Source organism: Pongo abelii, chromosome 11 (genome assembly GCF_028885655.2).
Source record: "Pongo abelii isolate AG06213 chromosome 11, NHGRI_mPonAbe1-v2.0_pri, whole genome shotgun sequence".
NCBI classification, from domain to species: Eukaryota; Metazoa; Chordata; class Mammalia; order Primates; family Hominidae; genus Pongo; species Pongo abelii.
The window spans coordinates 61,386,460-61,401,669 of record NC_071996.2 but is presented as its reverse complement, the minus strand read 5'-3'; the positions used below and the strand labels follow the sequence as shown (position 1 = coordinate 61,401,669).

Genomic DNA, 15,210 nt, shown 5'->3' with positions numbered 1-15,210 from the left:
AAGGTCAAAAATTGGCCCAAAATTTGGATTTTTGAACGACTTCATGCAGCAATATAAAGATCTAGTACTTCTATTTAGGCCTTAATTTTTTTTCTGAGTCCAATTATGCCTCTAGATTTAATTACAAGTTTAGAAGAACTAGAAGTGACATGGAGACATGTTAAACAAACATACTGCAGAGAATATAGGAAATTCTAAAGCACAAATTACTCATTTTCTTCAATCAATAAATTGAAAAAACAAGATGAGGAGGGGAACCTGTAAATTAAAAGAGACGTAAGAATAGGTTGTATTCTTCCCAATAACAGACGCTGTCTCCTATAGGGAACATTTCACTTCCCGTCTCTCTGCTGACATCAGCTTTGACCATGTGGTTTGCTTTGACCAGTGAAATGTGAGCAAATGTGATGGTTGATTGCTACTTCTGAGCAGAAACTTTAAAAGACATTGTGTGTTTCAGCCATTCCTCATTTCCATCTGCCAGGAACTGGGCATATCCCAAACACAGACTGTTTCTTTAGCTTGTAGCCAGGAGTGAAGAGGATGCAGGGCTGACTCACAGTGGAAACTCACGTGAGCAGGAAATAAATCTGGGTTGTTGTAAGCCACTCCAATTTTGAAGTTGTCCGCTAAACATAACAGCATAACATAATGTACTCTGACTCATATAAGTAATGTTTCAAATACAATATGTAAACCTTGTTAGGATCTTGACTTATGGGACAATTGAAGAAATTTGAGTATGTACTAGATATTTTTGATGATAATTAAGAAATTGCTATTAATTTTTTAGGTGTGTGAATGGTATTGCAGTTAGGTTGAAAAGAACAAAAAGTGGCCGCTCATGCCTGCAATCCCAATACTTTGGGAGGCTGAGGCAGGAGGATTGTTTGAGTCCAGGAGTTCAAGTACAGCCTGGACAACATAGTGAGACCCCATCTCTATTTAAAAAATAGAGAACAAAAAGAATTCCTACATTTTGGATACATGTTTCAGAGGAAAGGGAGAGTAGGTGAGGGAATGTTTGAAACAAGGTTGGCCATGAGTGGACAACTGTTGAGCCGTGTGGTAGATACATGTCAGTTTATCATACTATTCTCCCTACTTTTGTGGATGTTCAGAAATTTCCATAATAAAAACTTTTTTTTTTTTAGACAGAGTCTTGCTCTGTCGCCTAGGCTTGAGTACAGTGGCGCTATCTCGGCTCACTGCAACCTCTGCCTCCCGAGTTCAAGTGATTCTCCTGCCTCAGCCTCCTGAGTAGCTGGGATTACAGGCATCTGCCACCACGCCCGACTAATTTTTGTATTTTTAGTAGAGATGGGGTTTCGCCATGTTGGCCAGGCTGGTCTTGAACTCCTAACCTCAAATGATCCACCCACCTTGGCCTCCCAAAGTGCTGGGATTACAGGTGTGAGCCACCGTGTGCAGCCCATAATAAAAAGTTTAAAAGAAAGGGTTTGTTGACATGATTCCCAGAGTTGTCCCTTGACTCCCAAAGGGGTTCAGAAAATATGGGAGCTGGAAGGATTGAGCTGACTACTTAGGTTTATGAGTGTGAGTACACAAAAGAGATGTTTGGGTCAGGCCTCAGGAATAAGATACTGAGACTGATTATTTTCAGTGAGAAAGATGTTTCCTTGGGAGCATCACATCAGGTCAGAGCAGTATCAGGAAAAGTTTGAGAGCACTGGAGAGCTGTAGGGAGCTGAGGTGTCAGCCTCCACCTCAACTGAGAAATAGGAGAGGTGTGGCGTAAGTAGACGCAGTCTCTGCCTATTGGCTAAAAACAAATGTAGTATCTGTTCCTATCAGTTAAAGCATCGAATGTGGTCTCTATGTTCAGGGAATTAAATTAATATTTGGAATTGGGAGACGGTTTGGGAGCTTGCTCTATCCTCTCCATGCCTCAGCATGTAATTGCAATGCTTTCAGGAGTGGTGCATTCCTTTTGAGTTAATGACAGATTGTTTTCTTTTGTTCCCCCTAGTGTTCTACAAAGTGCTCTAATTCACTGTTAATGAGGCTCCAGACTGCATTTCCACCATTTGTGCTGCAAAAAATAGAGTTTCCCATAAGTGAAGTTGACAAAGCAGTGGGCTTGAGCTATCTTGCCAGTACCACATCCAAGAGAGTGTTGGACAAGAAGATCACTTGAGTGAGGGGCAGCCTGGGGTGAGGGGGAGAACAGGCTGAGCTAGAAATCCCAGGTCAAGAGACTGTGTGCCAGGACATGTGTCCCCAGGGAGCAACAACATGGGCAGCTACAGAGGGGGAAGAAGTTCTCTTGGAGTTACAGAGGCAGCAGCAACCTCGATGAGAGCACCCAGTGCCCACCCCCTCCACCCCTTATCTAGAGGAGTCAAGTAAAATGACCGTGACTCTCATTCTGTCTTCCAAACCTAGGGAGGTCCTCTCTGAGAAAGGAGGAGAAGATGGGTATGCAAGAGCAGATATAGCTCCCATCCTTGCCCTTGCTGGACTGGCAGGTACTGGGACAGTGGGGCAGGAGAACAGAGAACCTGGAATTCCCTGCTTTTGACATTTTGTTTTTGTGATTGAATTTTCAAAATGAATGAGATGCCATGTGCGGTGGCTCACGCCTGTAATCCTAGCACTTTGGGAGGCCAAGGTGGGTGGAAGACCTCAGCTCAGGGGTTTGAGACCAGCCTGGGCAACATGGTGAAACCCTGTCACTATTAAAATACAAAAAATTAGCTAGGTGTTGTGGTGCATGCCTGTAATCCCAGCTACTTGGGAGGCTGAGGCATGAGAATTGCTTGAACAGGGAGGCAGAGGTTGCAGTGAGTCGAGATAGTGCCACTGCACACCAGCCTGGGGGACAGAGTAAGACTGTCTCAAAAAAATAATAATAATGAAACAGAGCATATAGAAATGGGACTGGGAAGTTATGGAATTGAATGGAGACATCATTAAGACATTAAGGAAGCCTAATGCCCAGAGTAAAGCAGGGATTCCACAAGAAGCTGAGAGCAGTCAAATAGTTTCATGCTTACACCCCAATGAGTTGTTGCTCCTCAATTATTATAGGGTTTCTTCACTTCCCCAACAATACAACAAAAAACAAAAACAAAACCTTTGGTTAAGATCCACTTCAAACTAGACAAAGCCTTTCTTTTTTTTTTTTTTTTTTTTTACATATTTATTATACTATACTTTTTATCATTATTTTAGCCTGTACTCAGCAACCCTGTTGCCCTTCTTAAGGATACAGATATTCCTGAGGGTATGGACGTTCCTAAGGTTATAGCTGGGCTCTGTCATTCTTATACCTTGTTCCAAGAGGCAATGCTCAAAAATGGCACAGACCACCCAATCAGAAGGGATGCTGACTATAAACAACTACAATCACATGCCACATAACGCTTTGGTCAACAATGGACCGCATGTATGACAGTGGTCTCCATATATAAGATTATCATGGAGCTGAAAAGTTCCTATCATCTAGTGACACAAAGCTGTTATAATGCTATAGTCATTGTAACATCATAGCACAACACATTACTCATGTGTTCGTGGTGATGCTGGTGTAAACAGACCTACTGGGCTCCCAGTCAACTAAAAATCTAGCTCATACAATTATGAATAACACATAGTACTTGATAATAAATGACTATGTTACTCATTTATGTATTTACCATACTATACTTTTTACCATTATTTTAGAGTGTACTCCTTCTACTTAGAAATATGTTAACTGTAAAGCAACCTCAGGCAGGTCCTTCAGGAGGTATTCCAGAAGAAGGCATTGTTATCACAGGTGTTCTCAGCTCCATGCATATTACTGCCCCTGAAAATCTTCCAGTGGGACAAGATATGGAAGTGGGAGACAGTGATATTGATCATCCTGACCCTGTGCAGGCCTAGGATAGTGTGTGTTCTTGTGTCTTGATTTTTTTTTTTTGTGACTTTATCCATATTTATTTTGGTTCTTAATGTTTCCCACCGGTCAATTGATTTAAATTGTATATTTTTTCTTTTTTATTATTATTATTATTATTATTATTATTATACTTTAGGCTCTATGGTACATGTGCGCAACGTGCAGGTAAGTTACATATGTATACATGTGCCATGCTGGTGCGCTGCACCCACCAACTCGTCATCTAGCATTAGGTATATCTCCCAATGCTATCCCTCCCCCCTCCCCCCACCCCACAACAGTCCCCGAAGTGTGATGTTCCCCTTCCTGTGTCCATGTGTTCTCATTGTTCAATTCTCACCTATGAGTGAGAATATGCGGTGTTTGGTTTTTTGTTCTTGCGATAGTTTACTGAGAATGATGATTTCCAATTTCATCCATGTCCCTACAAAGGACGTGAACTCATCATTTTTTATGGCTGCATAGTATTCCATGGTGTATATGTGCCACATTTTCTTAATCCAGTCTATCATTGTTGGACATTTGGGTTGGTTCCAAGTCTTTGCTATTGTGAATAGTGCCGCAATAAACATACGCGTGCATGTGTCTTTATAGCAGCATGATTTATAGTCCTTTGGGTATACACCCAGTAATGGGATGGCTGGGTCAAATGGAATTTCTAGTTCTAGATCCCTGAGGAATCGCCACACTGACTTCCACAAGGGTTGAACTAGTTTACAGTCCCACCAACAGTGTAAAAGTGTTCCTATTTCTCCACATCCTCTCCAGCACCTGTTGTTTCCTGACTTTTTAATGATTGCCATTCTAACTGGTGTGAGATGGTATCTCATTGTGGTTTTGATTTGCATTTCTCTGATGGCCAGTGATGGTGAGCATTTTTTCATGTGTTTTTTGGCTGCATAAATGTCTTCTTTTGAGAAGTAGACAAAGCCTTTCTTTGGCAATTGCCCTCTGAATCTTTCTTCCCTTCTGCCTTCTCTCCCTCATCCTGCAATAAATCCATGCCCTCCTGCTACCCTCCTTGCAATTAACAAGAGCCAAACTTATGTACCATCAAGGACACTAAAAATAAGTATCTATATTTTCTTCTAATATTTTGCCTACTGCGCCCTACTTTCAGTTAAATTTCAAAAGCAAACGAGTGAGATGTGTCCTAAATAAACATGCCTATGAACTCTGCTATAGTGTTGGCTGCATAGTTTTTGTACCATAACCAAATACTTGTTTTCTATAGAGAGCAAAAATTTAAAAGATTTCCTGTGTTGATATGTTGATATTGAAATTATAAAATTCCACTTGCTTCATCAAAAATCTGTTTCTTTGAGGACTGTTTCCCACTGATAATTCTGGTATTAAAGAGCTCTAGTTAGTGCTACCTCTGATGTGCCCAAGTCACATGTAGAATCACTTCCAATCTGCCCACACATCTGAAAACACATTTTTCAGCAATTATAATATCAAGAGCTGTGAAGCTTCCTTGCAAACAGAGCATTGTATCAGCCCATGTTATTTTAATCATTCATTTTTAATGAGGCACCTATGAATATCTTTAAAAATCAGAGTCAAAGGCAGGCTGTCACCTAAAAAAGAAGTCAAGTTGTGGTTTGAGGGTTTTACCAACATTAAACAATTATTGTAATAATTTAAATACTTCAGCTTAAACAGCAAGATATATGTTTGTGCTTTCAAAGTGAGTTCTAATATTCACCCTAGCAGTTGCTAATTAACATTTGAAGTAGTCTAATGGGGAATAACACTCCAGGGGGTGGTTTGTTAGCATTTAAGGGCCCTAATCAGCACCTTAGACTTGGAATCTATAGCTACTACAGCTCCTTCAACTATTCCTTTCTGAATCTACACTAGTAAATTTATTGTTTAGCATAAGAGATTTTAGAAATAAATTCTTAGGCTGGGCGTGGTGGCTCATGCCTGTAATCCCAGCACTTTGGGAGGCCGAGGCAGGAGGATCACTTGAGGCCAGGTGTTTGAGACCAGCCTGGGCAACGTAGTAGAACCCCATCTCTACAAAAAATAGAAAAAGTTAGTCCAGTGTGGTAGAGTGTCCCTGTGGTCCCAGCTACTCAGCTTTGGGTGAGCCCAGAATGGTACTCCAGGCTTAGGTGTTTGTTTAGTATTGTGCCTGCCACTGAAGGCAGTGCCCAGTCGTTTGATCCACTGGATTCTGCTCTGGGGCATTGTGGCGTCTAGTTCAAGTGAATACTTCATGGAAGACTATGGCCAGAGAGTCTGGAGCTCACCAAGCTTATGAGGCTGATTTGCCTGACTCAGGCTTGTTTGCTGATAGGCCCAAGACTCACTTTCATGGACCTCATCACCCAGTGACCCTGTGCAGGGGCAGAAGATCCAAGCTCCCATGACTCAAAGGGGTGAAGGCCCCAGCAAGGCCCTAACAACAGTGTACCACCAAATTAATTTGAACAAGTTAACAACATTTAACTATCCACAAGTAGTTACCATGAGATGTATTTAATAATAATTTTTAAAAGAGGGCCAAATAGGAAAAAAAAAAATCTACATATGATGGTCAAAATTCAAGGAAGATTTATAGAAAAACATGTGGCTTTGTCTATATAATAATAATAATAGAATTATATGGGGCTTACTATGTGCCAGTAACTATTCTAAGCCATACCTTAGTAGAGACATACTATTATCTTAGTATTATTATTATTTTGGAGACGGAGTTTTCCGTGTTGCCCAGGCTGGCCTCGAACTCCAGGGCTCAAGTGATCCTTCTGTCTCAGCTTCTTGTATTCAGAAACCAAGGGACTACAGGTGTGCACCACCGTGCCCAGCTCATCATATTATTATTCCCATCTTACTGATGAGGAAACTGAGGCACAAAATGTGACTTGTCCTAGGTTCTACAGGCAGTCTGACTCTGGAATCCAGGCTTGTACCCGCTTTAGATACCGTAGTTTCCTTTCTGAAGAATAACAGTTGGTATGTGACTAGAAGCCACAATAGGAATTTATAGGGTTAAAGAAAACTGGACTTGCTATAAAAGCCCAGGGGAAAACTAAGGAATTCTGAGGTTTTCCTTGACTTCAGAAAAGGCTCTTACCAACAAGAGATTTTTTTTCTGTCAAGCATCATTTCAGCAGCAGATTTCTGTGATGAATTAAAAATAAAGATCTGTCACTTGGTTGATGATGTGTATAACAGTTTTCCTAGACGCAACAAAACTGTGGAATTTTAGAAGGCTTTGAAGAGAAAGGCAGGCAACTTGCCTTCTCTTTTCTGTATTTGACTTCCTTTCTTTTTACATTTCCCTATAATGTCTTATACCAGAACAACCATTCACACATGAAGTTACTGATCTAAGTCACAGCAAAACATTCATGTTTTTCTATGTTCCTTTCAGCCTCTCAGTGAGGGCAAAAGTTGGGATAATCTGATTACTAGCATGGTTATTTGGTGGACTCTTCACTGGCAGTTGTAAACCTGATCTTGCATCTTTCCTTTGCAAGTTCCTCTCTGGCCATTGCTCTTAGAGGGGACATAAACCACCAGCCACAACCATCATTCTGTGGATTTTTTTTAAACCCATTTACTCACCTTAATTTCTGCAACAGAATTTTATCCACATATTAAATAAGCGAGTGTTTGGAGGTCCACTCAGGGCCCCTTCCCATTTTCCTGTCACTAAGGCAACGTGGTACTCATCAGCAGCAGCCCTGTCTCCTCAACTAGCTCCGTGTACACTCAGGATCCTGGTGAATGACTCATTCAACCACATTACACAGAGCTATAGAAAATTGACCCTGAGCATAGCAGACTAACAATGGTTTTGGGGGCTGTCAGATTCCAAAACTTTTAGAGGTTCTAAGATATTTAGGGTTCTTGTAACTGTTACTTAGAAAGTTGTCAAGCATTTTTTTAAAAAATCCCCAGTGTTTGCACATACCAGATTGTTTTTATGTAAAAGTATAATAGTTAAATAATGTATTCATCAAATTTGAATTGAGTATTAGGAATTAATCCCAATGCAAGAAATTTAAGAGGAAAAAGATATAGACCCTGCCGATCTGTTGGGCTGTTTTGGTTGCAGGTGATAGTAACTCAACTTAAAATAGCTTAAAAAAAAAAAAGAAAATGTATTGACTCATGTAACTGAAAAGTCTGGGTGTAAATTTCAGGCATGACTGGATCAAGAGGACTCAAATGATCTCATTAGGACTTCTTTTTCTGTTTTCATCTCTGCTCATCTTTGCCTCTGTTTGTATGCTGGCCTCATTTTCTCTTACCAAAGATAGCTTCCTCCACTATAACCTGAATGAATGGCTATAAGAAGCTCCAGCTTAGATCATTTTTGGAGGTCAAAGAAGTACAGGAATAGAGATCATCTCTCAATAAGAATCCACTTATCAAAAATCAAGAAAGATATTGATGGGCTCTACTTGATCACATGCCCATCTGGCTGACCAATCTGGTTAGGGAAATGAAGTCCTCAGATTGGCCACACTTTGATTACCTGCTTCTCCTTCGGATGAGGAGGGTTTACTAGCAGTTGTACAACATGAAATACGTTTTCCACACAGGGATAGGAGCAAACGATGGACAAAAAGAACAGATATTTGCTGTGGTAGTCAGCCTCCAAGATGGCCCCAAATGATCTCCACCTCTTCATACAGTCATGTGTCACTTAACAACGGGGAAACATTCTGATAAATGTGTCCATAGATGATTTTCTCATTGTGTGAATGTCATAGAATATACTTACACAAAGCTAGATGGTATAGCTCACTACACACCAAGGCTATATGGTATAACCTATCGCTCCTAGGCTACAAATCTGTACAGCATGTTACTGTATTGTAGGCAATTGTAACATAATGGTGAATGTTTATGTATCTAAACATATCAAAACATAGAAAAGGTAAAGTAAAACTACAGTATTTTGATCTCATGGGATTACCATCTTATTTGTGGCCTGTTGCTAACAGAAATATATATATATTTTTAATTATTATTATACTTTAAGTTTTAGGGTACATGTGCACAATGTGCAGGTTAGTTACATATGTATACATGTGCCATGCTGGTGTGCTGCACCCATTAACTCGCCATTTAGCATTAGGTATATCTCCTAATGCTATCCCTCCCCCCCTCCCCCCACCCCACAACAGTCCCCGGAGTGTGATGTTTGCCTTCCTGTGTCCATGTGTTCTCATTGTTCAATTCCCATCTATGAGTGAGAACATGCGGTGTTTGGTTTTTTGTCCTTGTGATAGTTTACTGAGAATGATGATTTCCAATTTCATCCATGTCCCTACAAAGGACATGAACTCATCATTTTTTATGGCTACATAGTATTCCATGGTGTATATGTGCCACATTTTCTTAATCCAGTCTATCATTGTTGGACATTTGGGTTGGTTCCAAGTCTTTGCTATTGTGAATAGTGCCGCAATAAACATACGCGTGCATGTGTCTTTATAGCAGCATGATTTATAGTCCTTTGGGTATACACCCAGTAATGGGATGGCTGGGTCAAATGGTATTTCTAGTTCTAGATCCCTGAGGAATCGCCACACTGACTTCCACAATGGTTGAACTAGTTTACAGTCCCACCAACAGTGTAAAAGTGTTCCTATTTCTCCACATCCTCTCCAGCACCTGTTGTTTCCTGACTTTTTAATGATTGCCATTCTAACTGGTGTGAGATGGTATCTCATAGCAAGACTAATAAAGAAAAAAAGAGAGAAGAATCAAATAGATGCAATAAAAAATGATAAAGGGGATATCACCAATGATCCCACAGAAATACAAACTACCATCAGAGAATACTACAAACTACCATCAGAGAATACTACAAACAACTCTACACAAATAAACTAGAAAATCTAGAAGAAAGGGATAAATTCCTCGACACATACACTCTCCCAAGACTAAACCAGGAAGAAGTTGAATCTCTGAAGAGACCAATAACAGGATCTGAAATTGTGGCAATAATCAATAGCTTACCAACTAAAAGGAGTCCAGGACCAGATGGATTCACAGCCGAATTCTACCAGAGGTACAAGGAGGAACTGGTACCATTCCTTCTGAAACTATTCCAATCAATAGAAAAAGAGGGAATCCTCCCTAACTCATTTTATGAGGCTAGCATCATCCTGATACCAAAGCCGGTCAGAGACACAACAAAAAAAGAGAATTTTAGACCAATATCCTTGATGAACATTGATGCAAAAATCCTCAATAAAATACTGGCAAACCGAATCCAGCAGCACATCAAAAAGCTTATCCACCATGATCAAGTGGGCTTCATCCCTGGGATGCAAGACTGGTTCAATATATGCAAATCAATAAATGTAATCCAGCATATAAACAGAACCAAAGACAAAAACCACATGATTATCTCAATAGATGCAGAAAAGTCCTTTGACAAAATTCAACAACCCTTCATGCTAAAAACTCTCAATAAATTAGGTATTGATGGGACGTATCTCAAAATAATAACAGCTATCTATGACAAACCCACAGCCAATATTATACTGAATGGGCAAAAACTGGAAGCATTCCCTTTGAAAACTGGCACAAGACAGGGATGCCCTCTCTCACCACTCCTGTTCAACATAGTGTTGGAAATTCTGGCCAGGGTAATTAGGCAGGAGAAGGAAATAAAGGGTATTCAATTAGGAAAAGAGGAAATCAAATTGTCCCTGTTTGCAGGTGACATAATTGTATATCTAGAAAACCCTATTGTCTCAGCCCAAAATCTCCTTAAGCTGATAAGCAACTTCAGCAAAGTCTCAGGATGCAAAATCAATATGCAAAAATCACAAGCATTCCTATACGCCAATAACAGACACAGCCAAATCATGAGTGAACTCCCATTCACAATTGCTTCAAAGAGAATAAAATACTTAGGAATCCAACTTACAAGGGACATGAAGGACCTCTTCAAGGAGAACTATAAACCACTGTTCAATGAAATAAAAGAGGATACAAACAAATGGAAAAACATTCCATGCTCATGGGTAGGAAGAATCAAAATCATGAAAATGGCCATACTGCCCAAGGTAATTTATAGATTCAATGCCATCCCCATCAAGCTACCAATGACTTTCTTCACAGAATTGGAAAAAACTACTTTAAAGTTCATATGGAACCAAAAAACAGCCCACATCGCCAAGTCAATCCTAAGCCAAAAGAACAAAGCTGGAGGCATCACGCTACCTGACTTCAAACTATACTACAAGGCTACAGTAACCAAAACAGCATGGTACTGGTACCAAAACAGAGATATAGATCAATGGAACAGAACAGAGCCCTCAGAAATAACGCCACATATCTACAACTATCTGATCTTTGACAAACCTGAGAAAAACAAGCAATGGGGAAAGGATTCCCTATTTAATAAATGGTGCTGGGAAAACTGGCTAGCCATATGTAGAAAGCTGAAACTGGATCCCTTCCTTACACCTTATACAAAAATTAATTCAAGATGGATTAAAGACTTAAACGTTAGACCTAAAACCATAAAAACCCTAGAAGAAAACCTAGGCATTACCATTCAGGACATAGGCATGGGCAAGGACTTCATGTCTAAAACACCAAAAGCAATGGCAACAAAAGCCAAAATTGACAAATGGGATCTAATTAAACTAAAGAGCTTCTGCACAGCAAAAGAAACTACCATCAGAGTGAACAGGCAACCTACAAAACGGGAGAAAATTTTCGCAACCTACTCATCTGACAAAGGGCTAATATCCAGAATCTACAATGAACTCAAACAAATTGACAAGAAAAAAACAAACAACCCCATCAAAAAGTGGGCGAAGATATGAACAGACACTTCTCAAAAGAAGACATTTATGCAGCCAAAAGACACATGAAAAAATGCTCATCATCACTGGCCATCAGAGAAATGCTAACAGAAATATTGTTATGCAGTACATGATCATATTTGCACATTCTTGCATAATCTTCTCCTACATGGAATCACGGCTGGCCTGCATGACCAACAGAATATGCAGAAGTGGTGGTGTGTGACCTTCACGGCTAGGTCATAAAACACATTGACGCTTTCATTGTGCTCTGTCTTATATTACTGGCTCTGAAAGAAGTCAGCCACCATGTTGTGAGGACACCCAAGCAGCCCTGTGAAGCGATCCATGTGAAGAGTGTATTAGTCCATTTGACTTGCTATAAAGGAGTACCCAAGACTGGATAATTTATGAGGAAAAGAGGTTTATTTTGGCTCATAGTTCTGCAGACTGTACAGGAAGTGTGGTGTTAGCATTTGCTTCTGGAGAGGGCCTCAGGAAACTTACAATCATGGCAAAAGGCCTAGGAGCCAGTGTGTCACATGGCGAGAGAGGGTCCAAGAGAGAAGGAGGTGCTAGGCTCCTTTTTAAACAAGCAGATCTCACATGAGCTCATTACTGTGGGGAGGGCACCGAGTCATTCATGAAGGATCCACACCTGGGAGCCTCCCACCAGGCTCCACCTCCAGCATTGGGAATCACATTTCAACATGAGATTTAGAGGCCACAATCATCCACACTGTATCAAAAAGGAACTGAGAACTTCTGCTAACCTCTTGTACCAACTTGCTAGAAATTTGAGTGAACCATCTTGAAAGTGGATTTTCCAGCCCTAGGCAAACCTTCAGGTGACTGCAACCTTGGCCTACACGTTGGCTGCAACTTCTTAAGAGACTTAGGCCCTAAAACACCCAACTAAGCTGCTTCTGAGTTCTTGAACCGCAGCAGCTGTGAGTTAATAAATGTTTATTGTTGTTTAAGCCAGCAGGTTTTGGGGGGTAATTTGTTACTCAGGAATAGATAATGAATATAGTCACTACATTTGCTTTCAAGTAGCTCATGGCCCAGTCTGCACACATAGACATTTAAATGACTAATTCTAATTTGTGGGTGGGGTAGGAAGATAGAGGGGGGTAGAAGAGAGCCTCTGTGAAGGTTTTATAGAGGAGACCACCTCTGAGCTGGACTTTAAGGATGAGTAGGAGGAGGAAGGGAAATCTAGACCAAAGGAACGTCATATACTGAAGCTTGAAAGTGAATCACATTCAGGTAAATGCAAATGGAAGAGTGTGGTTGTAGTTAAGGCACCAGTCTATCAGAATCACATAGAGGGCTTAAAAAGTACAGATACTCAGACCCTATCCCTCAGAAATCTGATGATTAGGAAACACTGGTTAGGATTTCCTAGTTTTCTGGGTTTTGGTTGGTTAATTAGCTGGTTACTGGTAAGGGTGTGTCTGCAGCAGGTTTCTCAGTAGGGTCTCTGGACCACATGCTACAGAAAGCAGGAAATGCAGGCTCTCTGGAAATCCAGGGGCCCGTGACTCACCTGTTCATACACATTTACACTCTGTAAGCCCCTGGAGACTTGGACACCATCAAATTTTGTGGGTCAGTGAAATCAATGCTTAGAGAGAAATTTATAGCATTGAATGCATATATTAGAAAAGGAGAAAGATCTAAAATCAATAATCTAAGCTTCCACCTTAGGAAACTAGTAAAAGAACAGCAAATTAAATTTTAAGTAAGCAGAAAAATAAATCATAAAAACTAGAGCAAAAACGAATGAATTAAAAATAAGAAGTCAATAGTGAAAATCAACAGAACCAAAAGCAATGGATAAGCTTCTACCCAAGCTAACTAAGAAAAAAAGAGAGAAGATATAAATTACTAACATCAAAAGTGAAAGGGGGACATCACTACAGATCCCATAGACATTAAAAAGACAATAAAAAATATTGTGAACAACTGTATGCCCACAAAATTGATAATCTAGATGAAACAGACCAATTCCCTGAAATATACAATCTGCCAAAATGCACACAAGAGGAAATAGGCCATCTGAATAGGTCTATATCTATTAAAGAAATTGAATCAATAATTAATAACCTTTCAAAACCAGGACTTGATGGGTTCACTGGTAGATTCTACTAAACATTTAAGGAAGAAATTATACCAGTTATTCACAATCTGTTCCAGAAAATAAATGCAGAGGGAATAGTTTCTAACTCATTCTATGAGGCGGCATCACCCTAATACCAAAACCAGACAAATATGTTACAATAAAAGAAATCTACAGACCAATACTTCTCATAAACATACATGCAAAAATCCTCAACAAAATATTAGCAAGTCAAATTCAATGTATAAAAGGAATTATACACTATGACCAAGTGGGATTTATCCCAGGTATGTAAAGTTTGTTCAACATTTGAAAATAAATTAATATTGCCTATTACATCAATGGTTAAAGAAGAAAAGGATCACATGATCTTATCAATAGATGTGGAGAAGCATTTGGCAAAAACCCAACACCCATTTATAATAAAAACTCTCAGCATACTAAGAATAGAGAGGAACATTCTCAACTTAATAAATAACATCTACAAAAAACCTGAAACTAATATATTTAATGGTGAGAAACTTGATGCTTTCCCACTAAGATCAGGAACAAGACAAGGATGTCCCTTCTAACCACTGCTTTTTAATGGAAGTCCTAGCTAATTCAGTGAGACAAGAAAAGGCAGTAAAAGAAATATAGATTAGAAAAGAGTAAATAAGGCTGGGCATGGTGGCTCATGCCTGTAATCCCAGCACTTTGGGAGGCCAAGGCGGGCGGATCACCTGAGGTCAGGAGTTCAAGACCAGCCTGACCAACATAGAGAAACCCCATGTCTACTAAAAATACAAAATTAGCTGGGTGTGGGGGTGCATGCCTGTAATGCCAGCTACTCGGGAGGCTGAGACAGGAGAATCACTTGAAACCAGGAGGTGGAGGTTTCGGTGAGCCAAGATCACACCATTGCACTCCAGCCTGGGCAACAAGAGCAAAACTCCATCTCAAAAAAAAAAAAAAAAAAAAAAAAGAAAAGAAAAGAATAAATAAAACTGTCTTTGTTTGCAGATGACATAATTGTCTGTGTAGAAAATCCAGAAGAATTGACAACAATAACAACAAAACCTCCTGGAACTAGTAAGCAATTATAGCAAGGTTACAGGATACATTATATGAGGTTAATATGCAAAAGCTAACCACTTTCCTATATATCAAAATAATACTGTGGAACTAAAATATATTACCATTTACATTAGCACCCCCCAAAATGAAATATTTAGGTATAAATCTAATAAAATATGTGCAAGATCTATGTAAGAAAAACTATAAAATTCTACTGAAAGATATCAAAGAATAAGTAAATAGAATAACTAAATAAATGGAGCAATATTCCATGATCATCTTAGTCTTAACTTAGTAAGATTATTCATGATCATGAAATTAAGAATTAAGATGGA

The 15,210-nt window shown here is 39.6% G+C and overlaps 1 non-coding gene across 1 annotated transcript; it reads left to right on the top strand.

Moving 5' to 3' along the window:
- Positions 1 to 1,763: 1,763 nt before the first annotated feature.
- Positions 1,764 to 1,951, top strand: LOC112132526 (U2 spliceosomal RNA). The gene has a single exon (XR_002914286.3). It is a non-coding gene; the product is annotated as a U2 spliceosomal RNA (small nuclear RNA).
- Positions 1,952 to 15,210: the final 13,259 nt, after the last annotated feature.